This window comes from Octopus bimaculoides, chromosome 4 (assembly GCF_046866305.1).
Source record: "Octopus bimaculoides isolate indiv1 chromosome 4, ASM4686630v1, whole genome shotgun sequence".
Classification (NCBI taxonomy): domain Eukaryota; kingdom Metazoa; phylum Mollusca; class Cephalopoda; order Octopoda; family Octopodidae; genus Octopus; species Octopus bimaculoides.
In genome coordinates this window covers 90,153,701-90,168,231 of record NC_142931.1, presented here as the reverse complement: position 1 = coordinate 90,168,231, position 14,531 = coordinate 90,153,701, and the positions used below count along the sequence as shown (strand labels likewise).

The window sequence follows — 14,531 nt, the reverse complement described above, 5'->3', positions numbered from 1 at the left end:
AAAGTGTAGCCAAAAAGCAGTGTCTTTACTCTCGTCCACTACTCAATCTTTTGTGTCATAATCACCAGACAGGGGGAAAGTTCTTGCCAAAGGAAGGCAGCCGATTAATTTTTGGTCGGTTATTAGCCTGATCCTATTTCGCAACAACAGCTGTTCAACAAAACTCCATAAATCAGTGATACTTGGACACTGAAAGTATGAGTGCAAAAATTAATGCCCCGCATGCATCTTGGACAGGTCCCCAGATGACAGCATTTCCATATCATCTATCCCAATAGCATTGCCAAACCAGGATTTCTGGCAGTTTTCCTTCGTTCCTGGGCCGAGAGTTCGCCGAAACAGGCCAACCAGTTAATTCTCGACAACACCTAGAGTTTCCCTGAAAGCGTTGTCGTTCTTCCTCACAACTACTCCTCTATAGAATGCCAATCTGCAAGTTCCACCAACCGTATTGCCCGATTTATAAAAGTTTGTGAGTGCCTGACAACATTTCAGATACAAAGCTCCCAGCCTTGGTCTTCGTTTGATCCAGGACTACATCTCCATCAAGGGGATTAGCTCTGGAAAGACATGCCTAATAAAAAGCGAGCACATCTCACCGTATAGGAAAGCTGTAGATGCTGCATCATCAATGCAATACCTGTGCAGCAACATCAACAACATACTTAGACATTTGTGCAAAGAATGTTGACAGCAAATAGACCAGTGGGACGTGTCCCTTCCACAATAATTGGAAGTGTAGACCCTCCAAAGCAAGCACTAGGGCAATGTGCTGCAGTCAAGTGGCTATATGTAACGGATGCGAGATATGCGTCGCCACCTCTGCCTTTCAGGGATAGCTTCCTTTCAGCCCTTTTTCTGGGTGAACCTGGCCACCCTGCTCGTAACCACCTTTTTACGCATCTCATTTTTATCCGTTTGGAGATCCAGACAATCAAACTCCAAGCAAATTAACTGACTGTTCGTTCAACGGCCAACGACACTGTCCAACGACACTGTCCAACGACACTGTCCAACGACACTGTCTGCCTTTCTAGGTACCAAGTGACAAGTCCATCGACATATTAGTCTTTGCCCCTGTGAGAATTCCCATTTAGAAAGGTACCGATCATTTCGATTTCTATGATTTCCAATACCTTTACGGTAATGTCATCTGCATATATCGACACAGATGGGTTCTCATATCTACATCAGCTTCCCCAACTCATTTGGAGTATTGCCCATGCAACGGTTTTTTCTTTTCCGGTCGTTAAGTCATGATGACAGTGGTGATGTAAGTGTTGGTGCTGTTTGATGTTTCTCTATGCTGTAAGAGATTGGCTGCTCGCAATCAAAGTGGTGGAGGCAGTGCTGCTGTCACTCGACTAAAAAGTTATGTCAAGCATTTTTGTAGATATCGTGAAGTAATTGTTGCAATTATAATGATATAAATATATTGATTCAATTAAGTCATGGTATTTTTGTATTTTAATTCATTTAGTCTTTTACCACTAGTTGGATTGCAATTATGTTGGGACACTACCGTCAAGAGTTTAGTCGTGTATATAGACTTCAACAAAATTTTAAATTTGGTGTTTTTTTTATAAACGTGAATTTGTTGAACCGCCTGTTATGGAACATCAACGGCAATTACTGGTTTTAAGTATACATACATACATACACACATACACACATACATACATGCATACATACATAATACATGCATGCATACATACACATACATACGTACATACATACATACATACATACATCAATGACTTAACTGTTTCCCTTATATCCGATGAGGCATGTTACAGGTATCTAGGGGTGGATGAAAACATACCTTACAATGGCATCTGTAATAAAACACATGTCACTAAAGAATATTACAGCCAAATAAAGAAAATTTGGACCTCGGAATTCTCTGCATTCAATAAAACAGTGGCCCACAATGTGTTTGCGGTGCCAGTACTCATACCAACATTTGGGTTGCTTGGTTGGACACTTGAGATCCGAGTCATTGATGTGAAAATCCGGAAGATACTAACAAGTACACATAATTTTCACATCAACAGTGACTTAGATCGCCTTTACCTAAAATGGAAACAAGGCGGCAGGGGCTTAACATCAATTCAAACTGCCTTTGAATGTCGTATCATATCTCTTCGGCAACATCTTTTAACCACCAAGAGTCGAAGTGCATTCTTTGACCAAGTTTGCATACATGAAGCTGGTAACATCATAAGACTTGGAAGGCAGCGCTTTGAGCAGCATTTCTTGTCTGATAACCTGTGGTTTGAAGGCACGTAAATAAGTCGTTCTTACCTCGACTTGCAGATTGTTCAGTTCTTAGCATATGTTGTCACGACCTCTCTGTCGCCACGTTTCGCCTCTGTCGCAAATAGCATGAAAAAGAGGGAAACTTTTCTTCTCTCTCGCCGACTTGACGTCATCTCTCTCCCCCTTCCAGTCTTCCTTCCCTCATACGACTCCCTGATCTAAAGATCACTGCTCCCCTGTTCTGTCTCGTAATTGTCCGTCCACCTGCGGGTGGGGTCGACGTTCCCTTAGAGAACTCCGTAGGGTCATGGAGTCATCTTCTCCCTCCCCTTCGTCATCAGAAGAGCTAATCACCCTACGAATATCCAAGACGTGATGCAGCATTCCATCCACTGATACATTATTCAGAGTACTGATTGCGGTCACCTTTTCTTTTCCTACTGCGTTGTGCACTGTGCGTTCGGGAGCTTCACCTACACTTCGTCTCTAACTTGCTGAGATGTAATCTCTTCCACCTCTAGCTGCTACGGCACCACGCTCAGGTGTCTCCATTTCTACTGGAATATGGCCCTGTGCGGGACCGATTCTTTGGTTTGCCCTACCCTGGGCGACATATTGTACCAGAAGACTGCCTCCATAGGGGAGATTCGTCCCCTCTCAGCCATGGCTTTAATCATACGGTGGTGCCGTTCCACAATCCCGTTTCCACCTGGCCTGTATGCAGCTCTGTATCCAGTCCTCCTCTATCTAAATCTTTCCTGGTTCGTGTGTGCTCGGGGCAGGATCGATCGATTGGCACCTGTTGCAATTCTCTATTATTTTCTAAACGCTCTCCTTGATAACATCGGGGTCGACTGTCCTAGCCAAAAACAACATCCTGTCGACCCCCATGTTGTGCAGCCTCCTTAGCTCAGTGCCCTCCAGCCGACAAACCGCTGCTACCCCACTCGGAATAACATCTACTGAGAAACAGGGTGAGCTGCTACAAGTACACACTGAATGGAGAAGGCAGGTTTGAGTTCGAGACAAAGGTGAACAGGTAGATATAGGAGGGCATTCTGATGTTATGGAGTGAGGAGACGACGGGCGGTGTGCTACCGTTCATGGCTGAGCCGACAAAAAATAAGGTTTTACCGGTGCTAGACTTCAGGGAATTGAACGAATGTGTCCTGTCATATGGGTGGCGAGTTAACAGACGTGTGTGGAGAAATCCTTCGTAAGTGAAGGCGAATAAGGAAAGCGGCTACGATCGTCAATCATAAGTCGGTCTATCTGCAGCTCCATGTATCAGAGAAGTTGTGGGAGTACCAACTAGTGAGGTACAGGGGCAGAACGTACTGCTTGACTCAACTGGGTTTCGGCTTGAGTTCGACGCCGAAGATCATGGCGAAGATCCTCAAGGCGGTTTTGGGCAGAGGTCAAAGTAGAGCAGGCTACCAGCTGATATCGACGATTTCTTGGTAGATGAGAATGTGGCATCGGCAGAAGAAATCGTGGATCATCTTAAGAAATTCGGGCTGACAACAAAACCGCCAGAGGCTATAGAAGGAGGTACGGCGCTGGGGATCAGGCTTGAAGGAGACAAAGTGGGCAGGCTTGTGTTTCACAGAGGAAAGGAGATCTCAGACCTAAATCGGAATATGAATAGACGAGAGCTGTTCTCAATGTGTGGGAAGTTGGTGGCTCTGAACAGCATGTAGCTATGTCTGAAGGCGAGCAGGAGTGAACTGGGGTGATAAAGAGGGAAACTTTTCTTCTCACTCGCCGACGTGATATCATCTCATCCCCACTTCCGCCTTCCGGTCTTTCTTCCGCCATATAACCTCAAATACATGCCCAAAGAAGTTGCACGACTCTACCACAACGTATCAGATGAATGGATGAGCGCGTATGAGCAGAAGACTATGAATGGATATGTTGGTAAAAAGTACCGGCATGATAGTAACATTGATCATCAAAGCAGTCTATCGTGGACCAACAACCGGATTACTACCTCCCACTTTGAAGGGTATGCATTTGCAATCCAGGAACAGATAATATCAACCTAATACCTGATGCAGAAAAGGGACAGAGATGCAGGAAAGCAGGATAAGCAGTAAAATGTGACAACCAATCAGTGGTGGCTCGTGTATAGGCACTGCAGAACTGCAGCACCCCCTATTTCCACTCGATATAATCGATAACGTTCAATATAATGAGTCCTTTTTTTCTTTAATTATTTCTTTATACTTGTACATTATATAATCCTTAAGCTTAATGTCAGTAGCCATCCCCTAGTTTATGAAGAAATGCAAAAATCCTTGTATAGAACTGTGCGCTTCACAGTTCCAGCGACGCGGTGTTTGGCTGTTGTGTGCATGCTCAAATGTCAGATATAGGAAGCTGCACACTAGGGAGAGAGAGCACTGTCGTTCACGCAGTGCCGACCCTTGTGTGCTGGTGAAAGGCAGTGTTTCTTATTGACTCCGCGTGTGTTGTACTTAAAAACGTGTTTATATTCTTGAATGTGATAAAGTGTAGAATTAGATTATTGTCCTGCTTCCAGCTACAGTGTTGCTGCCAGGATTTGAAAAACAGGGCAGATCCCCCCACCATTTTGTGATTTAGGGGGGATTTTTGAAAAACAAGGGGGAATTCGAGGCGATGTTCAGTAAACAAATTAAACACGCTACCTGGCAGTGGCTAAACCGTGAACCGATCAATAGAACTGTAAAAATCTGTAAAACTTTCCAGAAGTTTATCATTTAAGTATATATGTGACTTTGTAGATATGCAAGTATATGCACGAAAAGACATACATAAAACAAAACATACAAATCTGCACGTATGCATACATACATACATATTTAGATTGTCTGTTTGTATCATGGTTGTGGAGCCATCTAAATATGATTCTATTCAGAAGGCTGTAATATTATTTGATAGGAACACAGTACAAAAAGTACAAAAAACTTTCGGGTTAGGGTATTTGGATAATAACCAAAAATCCCTCACCAGGCAGTGTTACGGGAACGCTTTACCTGTTCAAGATAAGTTATCCAGGCACGGAATGTCAGTGCCAACGACATGTCCAAGATGTGGGCCGGACGGCGAAACCGTCCAGCACGCTTTTGTACATTGTCGAGAGCTGTCAGGCTTGATAATTTACGTCGAACACGTGTTGTCGCATCTGGGAAGAGTTCAGCTATCGGCTGAATCTATAATAAAGATTATACCACCAACTAGACTCTCGAAGGAAGGTGAGGCATGTTTTTCCTGTACAGTTGCGATGCTGAAGGAATGTATGTGGAAGATTAGATTGCAAGGATTCGTGACGGGGTCCTTCATCTCTGGCCCTAGTTTGCTACAATACTTCAAATATCATCTGAAGAGCAAGATAGAGCTAGAGAGAAGGACCCTGTACAAAAGTGTGTTTGAGGAAAGATGGAAAGCTGTTAAGAAAGGTGGGTGCAAGGAACTCTGCTTAATCGGCATTGGAAAAAAGGAGAAAATAAAAGGAAGGAGATAGCTGCTGGGCCTTTGAGGCAACAGGGCATATCCCTTACTCATAAGGAAAAGACTATTTATTTTATATCATCAATATTTTTAAATAATAGGTATCATTCGAACGCATCATAACATTTTTTGTATGTGTTGTCCTGTGCTGTCCCATCTATGTGTTGACGACTTTTATGGTTGTAATAAAAAATTCAGCTAGCAAGCCAAGCTACTCCAGACTGATGAAGAGCAATGACTCTGAAACTAGTCTCTGGATGCTGGCTTTGCTGGATGGAGGTGCTTATCTCCCCTGTTTGAAAACTTAAGGACATAGAACGCTTGTGTCACATAGCCAACTGGAAACGTTGTTTCCTGAGGCTAAATAGCAGTAGCATTCTTCCCTTTCCTGGGACTGCCACATTAAGTTGGCAACAAACCATCACTTTATCATGCTGTTACTGTATCCTACTTCAAAAGACTCTTCCTTGGAAAATGTAATTTCATTAATGCACTATAGTCTTTCTTAAGAACATCCCTACCGTTATGTTAAATAAAATTCAGTTTAGATAACTGAATTGATTAAGATCAATCTGTTACATTTATAACATTATGAAAAAAATTCGTGTGAGAGGATATATTCTATATAAGCGATTTTGTCTTTAAACACCGTTTCTTCATTTGTTCTCTACTGCTATCGATTATCATCCCCGGCGTGGGAGGTATGTTAGCACGTCTTGGAACTCAGCTTTCTTAACACGGGTTGGTATATATAAATTTATTAAACACAATTCATGTATACTGGGGTGCATTCTGAGATGTCTGCTTTCTAGAATGAAAGTTAGCTAGCTAATAATTATTTGTAATCATCTCGATTTTCAAAAAAATACTAGATGTTGTCAGTGGGTTCCTGAATTGATATTTTTAATCTAATATATTTCGATGATTGATTATTTTTTTTCAAACTTTTTGTGAGATTATTGGTACTCGACGGACATTGGAATTGTAATCTGCATTCGTTTTGATAACTACGAAACTAAATTTACATTAACTATAATTTGTAAAGGCATTGTTTTTAAATATACATTCCACCCACTATAACTCGTAAAGGCATTGTTTATATTCTTTGTAGTTTACGATTTACAGATAATTTTTATATTATTTTAGTACTGATAAACTTTAATTATAGTCTATTGATAAGAGCAAAATATCTCAACAATCTGAAATCAATATTTTGCTGATATTACACACACATATGTATGTATGTATGTATAACACATACTGGATGTTGAATATCTAACCAGTAGGTCGCTCTTGTACATATTTACGGAAACCACGGGTCTCTCATAAATATGGAACGATTTGACCTCGGCTACTCCACTAAAAACATCCCACGCCATCCAACGAACTGTTCACCCTAACCCTAACCATAACTTAATTAAAAATTAATCTTTGTGAAAAAAAAAAAAAAAATCTTAAATTATTACTGCCGAGACGCATGGAAATCCAACATTTTATAAATATTCTATTTTGATGCATAAATTTATAGGCCTTCCTAACATTGTTTCATGGTGTTAAATTTCAATATTTTCGATTTTGTTCCATAGTTAAAGCAATTAAATGCGTAACACTTGAATGCATGTCTGTGTGACAATAAGGCTCGTGCAAAGATGGTAATAAGTCCAATTTCAAACTGCTCCGTTTCAAACTACTCATCAAATGCTTTAGTAATCAGGGCTAAATACGCATGATTTATGTCTGTTTTGTGTGTATATAAATGTGGTAAGTAAAAGAAGAGAGTAAAATCTTAGAAAGATTTATAAAAGATACTTTTTTTTTTATCAAAAAGGCCTCCTTTGCAGTCACTGAGAGAGGTTTTCTCAAAATCTCTGGCCCACCTCGAATGCAAGAGCCTGATGACAAGCAGAATAGTGCAGATTTTCATTTATTTTACAAAAATATGCTTCCTTCTTATATCATCTCACTCTTAACCACATATTAGCTGAGTGTAGCTACTGTGATAAGTTATTTTTAAAAATATAATAGTATATAATAAAAGAAATTAGATGAGCTTAGTTAATTAAGTTCATCTTGAAGTAGGTATTGACAATTAATGACAAAAGCTTTTATGTCTAAAAAGAAATTTGCTTAACAAATTTGTACATCTTCCCTATATCATCATTATCATCATTTAATGTCTATGTTCCATGCTGGCATGGATTGGATGATTTTGGCCAGATCTGAAGGGATCCATTGTCTGCTTTGGTAAACTTTTTATTCTAACAACAACCACTTTACAGCATGTACTGGGTGCTTTTTTCATGACATCAGCAGTAGTGAGTTTGCCATGCAGCTTACAAGACTATAAACCCTTGGGAGATGAGGAGTAAAAAGGGGTAAAATAAGGAAGAAAATGACCAGAACAGAACAGGTCTCTTGCTGTAGAGCAACTACATGACTACTCACATTTTAGAAGAGAGGTTGGGAATGATCAAGTGGAGGTGTTAGTGTGGACTTTCAAAGTACAAGGTTGGTAGGAATAAGTGAAGAAGCGGGACCGAGGGTGAGTTGGGGGAGATGGAGATATCTGTGCAGACCAGCAGAACAGTAATGATGATGCAGAAAATAGAAGGATGAAAGGAAGATGACATAATTTGGGTCAATTGCAGGAGTGGGTAGAGAAGAGAGAGGCAGGTGTAGTATATGAGGTGGGTGAGACGTATGGTGGATGAGCAAGGAAAGTGCTGGTGGAGAGAATGTTAATGGATGAAGGATGGATAACAAGTGAAATGGTTCTGGGTTGTAAGAAAAATAAGTGGTATTAAAGAAGAACTGCTGTTAGGGAGGTGATGGAGTGTCTTGAAGAGGAAGGAAATTGGGTAATGGTCCCAGTTGTGCATAAACACACACACAGACAGCTCTATCAGAACTCAATTTTACTGAGGTGGGCAGGTTTTCTTCAGAACCACACATTCAGTCATTCTGGTCCTTTGTCATCACCTTCATGAGGTTCAAGGTCCTGAGATCAGTCTTTATCACTTTGTCTCAAGTCTTCCCAGGTTTCCATCTTCTGCAAACTTCATCTGCATCTAGCAATACACACTTCTTTATACTGCTGTCCTTTTTCATACACACCACATATCAATATCAGAGTGGCTTCCTTTCTTGCACTACATCTGATTCTTCTTATGACCAGTTTTTCTCTTAGCACATTTGTACATGTTCATGCTCATGTACATTAACTGTCCAATGGAGCATGCTTGCTTCATTTCTTTTCAGTCTTCTCAACTGCCCTGCAGAATGGGCTGACAGCTTTTATGTGGCACCAGCACAGGCAAGGTCAGTTTTGGCATAGTCTTTACAGTTGAATGCTCTTCTAAACACCAACTACTTTACAGTGTTAACTGGATGCTTTTTACATGACACTTGCACTGACAGGGTCACCAAGTAACATGCAAAACAAAGATCCCTTGAGAGAGTAAGAGGCATTGGACTTGTGCCAGAAAGACAGAAACGTGTGTGTTGCTGTAGAGGATATACATAGTTACCCAGTCAGAGAGAGAGAGAGATATGGTGGCAAAGTGCCAGGGCATACCCTCAAGGTATGGGGTTCAGAATATAAATGGTAGGGTATTGTCAAAGGTGCATGAGTAAGGAGTAGAGACTTCACATGAATGCAAAGAGTGTGGGGATGGCGAATACAGTGACTAATGAAACCTTGGTATATAGCTGTGGTGGGGAACAACAGGATAGCAATGATATAGGGAGCAGGGTATTGAGGAAAGAATCAGGGAGCAAGAGATAAGTAGAAGCATAGTGCATGAAAAAGAGGAAATGTGAGGAGGAAAATAACACTGACATCTCATTTTAACAGATATATTTATCAAAATTACATAAAAATATCTTGAAATACTAAAGAGACAATTTATTCAATAAAATCGTCATTGGCTTCAACTTCGGAACCTCCTGCAACTCTTCTGGACTCTCTCCTTGTTTAAATTGGTCAATGCTGCCATAGTCCTTGCCTTCAGTTCAAAGAGTTTTGTTGGTCTTTCACTCAACTGTGCTCAACACATAATAATCAAGGGGGTTGCAGTCTGGTGAGTTAGGTGGGCAGATGTTAGGGGTGATGTGGTTTCGGAAATTAACAGTCATGACTGGGTTCTCCTGCTTGTGTCGCATGGTGCAGAGTCCTGTTGCCAGATATAGAGTCTTCCAGCAGCCACCCTCTTGACCCAAGGCAGCACTATCTCCTTCAGACACTTGATGTAGGCCTCTGTATTAAGTGTGAGGCCATATGGGAGATGACTGGAGGCATAATGTCGCCATCACTAGTGATCACACCAAACACCATGATGTTGACTGGATGTTTGATTTTTATCACTCTCGCTACATGTTTTAGGGACACAGTAATCCAACGGTTGTTCTGTGTGTTCACCATCTGTTGGTATTGGAGCTTCCGGCGTGAATGCCAAACAGTACAGCATGTTGTTTCCAAATTTCTGGCTGAGGGAATTGCATCATGAAGCTTTTTTCTCACAGACGGTGCCCAACTGACCCTACTCTATACTATATACAAAATCAAAAACAAACAATGCACATGTGCGAAATTAAAAATATAAAATGGTGACAATTTACCCATCACACCCTGTACACACACACACACACACATATGATATCATTATAGCCACTTTTCTGTGCTTGCATGGGTCAAATGAAATTGGTTGAGGAAGGTATTTTTCAGATTTGTTTCTGTTACCAACCCACACCTATTTCCAAGCAAGGTAATATTTTCCTTAGTCCTTTGGACACAAGCAGTACAGTGGCCAGATATGTTTTTGAAAGTGATTGCAAATGAAAAACAATGCTTGTATGATGTTCAAAACTACCTTGTCTTGACATTATGCAATGTGAAAATGAAGGGAGACAAGTAGACACCCTCATATTTTCATATACATATATATAGCAGGCTTCTTTCAGTTTCCATCAACCTAATCCATTCACAAGGCTTAGTTTAGCCTGAAACTATAGTAAAAAGCACTTACTCAGGGTGCCATGAAATGGGACTGAACCTGAAACTATGTCTTTGTGAGAGAACTTCTTAACCACAGCCTTCCTTATATCTATACACTTGCTCAAGGTGGCATGCAAGTGCATAACTGCTACTGTAGTACTGTAGGCAGTGTGTTAATCTAATTTATATATATAAAATATTATCATCCTTTAATGTACACTTTTCCATGCTTGCATGGGTCAGACAAAATTTATTCAAGGCAGATTTTCTACAGCTGGATGCCCATCCTGTCACCAACCCTCATCCGTTTCCAAGTAATTTAATATTTCTCCATGGCCAGACATGTTCTCGCAGAATATTGGAAATGAATGACATTACTTACATAGCAGTAATAATCATTTCAGTTATCAGCTGATGTCAAGACAAGGAGACACAAACACACACTCACACATACATATACATGTATTACATATATATGAAAAGCTTCTTTCAGTTTTTGTATACCAAATTCACTCGCAGTGTTTTGGTTGGCTCAGAGCTATAGTACAAGACACTAGCTGAAGGAGTAAAGCAGTGGGACTGAATCTGGAACAATGTGGTTGGGAAGCAAACTTCTTATCACACGGCTTTACCTGCACTTATCCCACAGAATCACGCATATGTGGTACCTTATAGTTCTAAGTTAAAACTCTAAAATGTAAGAAACAGTTATTCTATTATTATCTTTAATAGGTAGAAGCTAAAGCAAGACAGGTATTTGGTTTATTATTAGCAATATATCAATTATTTCTAACACTAATGTTACTGCAAGTGAAAATCAATAAGCTTCAAGAATGAAGTGAATAATAAATGGAAGATATTTTGAAACAATTCTGTGTTCACAAAATGGATTGTAAAATGTTTAATAGTATAAACAATAGCTGCTTTATATATCCAGTTGAAATCCTTGCAATTTCTTTATTGTGTTTCTATTCATGTTTTCTTAACTTTTCTTTACACTTTGTTTGTTGAATAACATAAGGGCTGACTTCATATATCTGAGTACAGATGAAACTGAAGTGGCATTCTTAATGTTTGGAATGTGTTGAAACTTAATTTCCATACTTGATGTTCAAAAGTATCAATGATTTTGTAATCCGGTATTGGATTTTTGGGTTTCAATGCAAGATACTTGCTACTTGGTAGAATGCCACTTACATTATTTTGCTGAACAATTATATGGAATAGAAATAGATGGACTACTAAGGTATTAACAGCTCTGAGGCATTATAGTTTGTGTGGTTTTTTTCTTTTATTCATTTCAGTTATTTGACTGAGGCCATGCTGTAGGACTGCCTTTAGTCAAAGAAATCAACCCCAGGACTTATTCTTTGTAAGCCTAGTACTTATTCTTCAGCCTCTGTTGCTGAACCGCTAAGTTACGGGGACATAAACATACCAGCATCGGTTGTCAAGTGATGTTGGGGGTATAAACACAGATACACAAGCACATACATATACATATATATACAATGGGCTTCTTTCAGTTTCCGTCTACCAAATCTACTCACAAGGCTTTGGTTGTCCCGAGGCTATAGTAGAAGACACTTGCCCAAGGTGCCACGCAGTGGAACTGAGCCCGGAACCATGTGGTTGGTAAGCAAGCTACTTACCACACAGCCACTTCTGCACCTATGAGTGGGGTTGCACATAATTTACTAACAACTTTTTAAATTTGTTTCTTTACTTATGTTTAATGTATCAATTTTGCAAATTATTGCTGGAAATAGTCTATTGCAGTATTTACCTATTTAGCTACTTAAGTTGTCATAACAGTCTTGTGATTTGCTTTTCTATATTATTTAGGAATATACTTTTGAAAATTTATTTTAGTATTGTATGTTGGTGCTTTATAACATTGTGAACCAGTCTTTTGCAAAGGTAAAGTTACCATTATTGTCACCTAATTAAAATATACATTTGTGTTACAATGGGGTTGGATATGGTATTGTGAACTAAATATAAGACTTGTTTTAATCTACTGGTTCTAGGAAAGTGAAACCTTTTTAAATTTCAGTTTTGAATAACAATACATTTTCTGCTCTTTGTCCTCTCAATTTCCCAGAATCCAATTTGTTTCTATCATTATATCATGAAGGTGGATAGTTCTTTGCAGATTTTGTAGAAAATAAAACTGTAGATCTATTATTAATTTTATTATGAGTAATTTTACTGAATTCTTGCTCTATTAGTACTTTGAAGCATGATTCTATTTTATTTCAATATTATCTCATATCAGATTCAGTACTCATTGGCATAATTTTATGAATGTGACACTTGTTGTTTTAATTACTTGCTTTTTTACAAGTAACACTTACCAACATTATCATCATTGTCGTCATCATCATCATCATCTTTTTTAAACACTTGGATGTATTACATTTTTATCAGAAGTATTTCTAACATTTTAAAGGTGAAAATAATGGCTTATTTCATGTTAAAACTATGGTGTGTAAGAAATTTTCTGATATTTAAAATTATTTTTACCCTGTGACAGTTTACTATAATCTGTAAATATGGTAATGAGCATACAGTTGATAACCTGTGATCTGAAATTATTGGAACTAAAAGTATTTAAAATTTCAGAATGATTGTTTATTTTTTTTCAGTATGATATGGCAGCTTAAGAGATGGGACCCACCCAATTTTATGCATGTTCCCTATTGACGTTTCATACTACAGCTTATATATGCCATATTCTAACGTGTATAAGGAACCCTTTTTGTCAAAAATTAGGTTAAAAAAATATGGGAGTTTCTTATACATGGATAGTATTATAATCCCTTACAAAACCTTTCTTCCAAATTTAAGCCCCCAAAATTAGTGGGTTTTTTTAATACATGTTAAAATACGGTATGTTATGAAAATAAAATTATATTAATTTGGCACTATTTAGTTTTACATGACATATAGTAGCTTTATTTTGGGACTGCTTCACTTTTCACGAAAGCAAATCTACTTTTACACTTTCATTTCAGCTTGTTAACCACATAAAGCAGCTATATATCACTTTTCCTTTCCCATTTTATATTCACATATAATACCCCCAACGTTTTGGAAACTTTTCTGAGTTCTTTAGGAAATTTTTCATTTCTCTTGATTCTCTCTCTTGAAAATGTTTAGGTTTTGAAAGTTTGGGGATTTCAGAATTTCTGATACACAATTAACAAAATTAATACTGTTCTTGATATTCCATTTTCATTTGAGTTGTACTACTTTACAAAATTCTTCACTTTTTCTACTCATGACATAAACTATAGTTTGTGATTTTTTTCATTGCTTCTATTACTATTCCCTTTTTTATATTAAGAGCATAACTGCTGAAATTTATAGAGTAACAGATAATCTGCAGAACCATTGCTATCTGAATTGAAAGCCCTTAAAAGCTCATGAAAGATATACATTGTGATTTGGGGGCCTAAACTGGTCTTTCAGACCCCTAACATTGTGTATAACATAGTGTTCTGCAACTACTGCTGGTGTGGATTATCTACAATATTTCAGTTTCTTGGACTCTCTCTCTCTTTTACTTGTTTCAGTCATTTGACTGCGGTCATGCTGGGGCACCACCTTTTAGTTGAGGAGATCGACCCCAGGACTTATTCTTTGTAGGCCTAGTACTTATTCTATCGGTCTCTTTTTGCCAAACCACTAAGTTACGGGGATGTAAACACACCAGCCTCGGTTGTCAAGTGAAGTTGGGGGGACAAACACACACACATATATACGACGGGCTTCTTTCAGT

At 38.9% G+C, this 14,531-nt stretch overlaps 1 protein-coding gene across 2 annotated transcripts in view; it reads left to right on the top strand.

Moving 5' to 3' along the window:
- Positions 1-6,383: 6,383 nt before the first annotated feature.
- Positions 6,384-14,531, top strand: part of LOC106869980 (palmitoyltransferase ZDHHC4) — a 40,730-nt gene continuing 32,582 nt past the window's right edge. The window contains exons 1-2 of one of the 2 annotated variants that reach the window (XM_089350960.1): positions 6,405-6,495; positions 9,013-9,072. The gene's annotated coding sequence lies outside the window, so the exon portion shown is untranslated. Of the gene's footprint in view, positions 6,496-9,012; positions 9,073-14,531 lie in introns of both variants that reach the window. The other variant, XM_014915928.3, reaches the window with a different exon arrangement.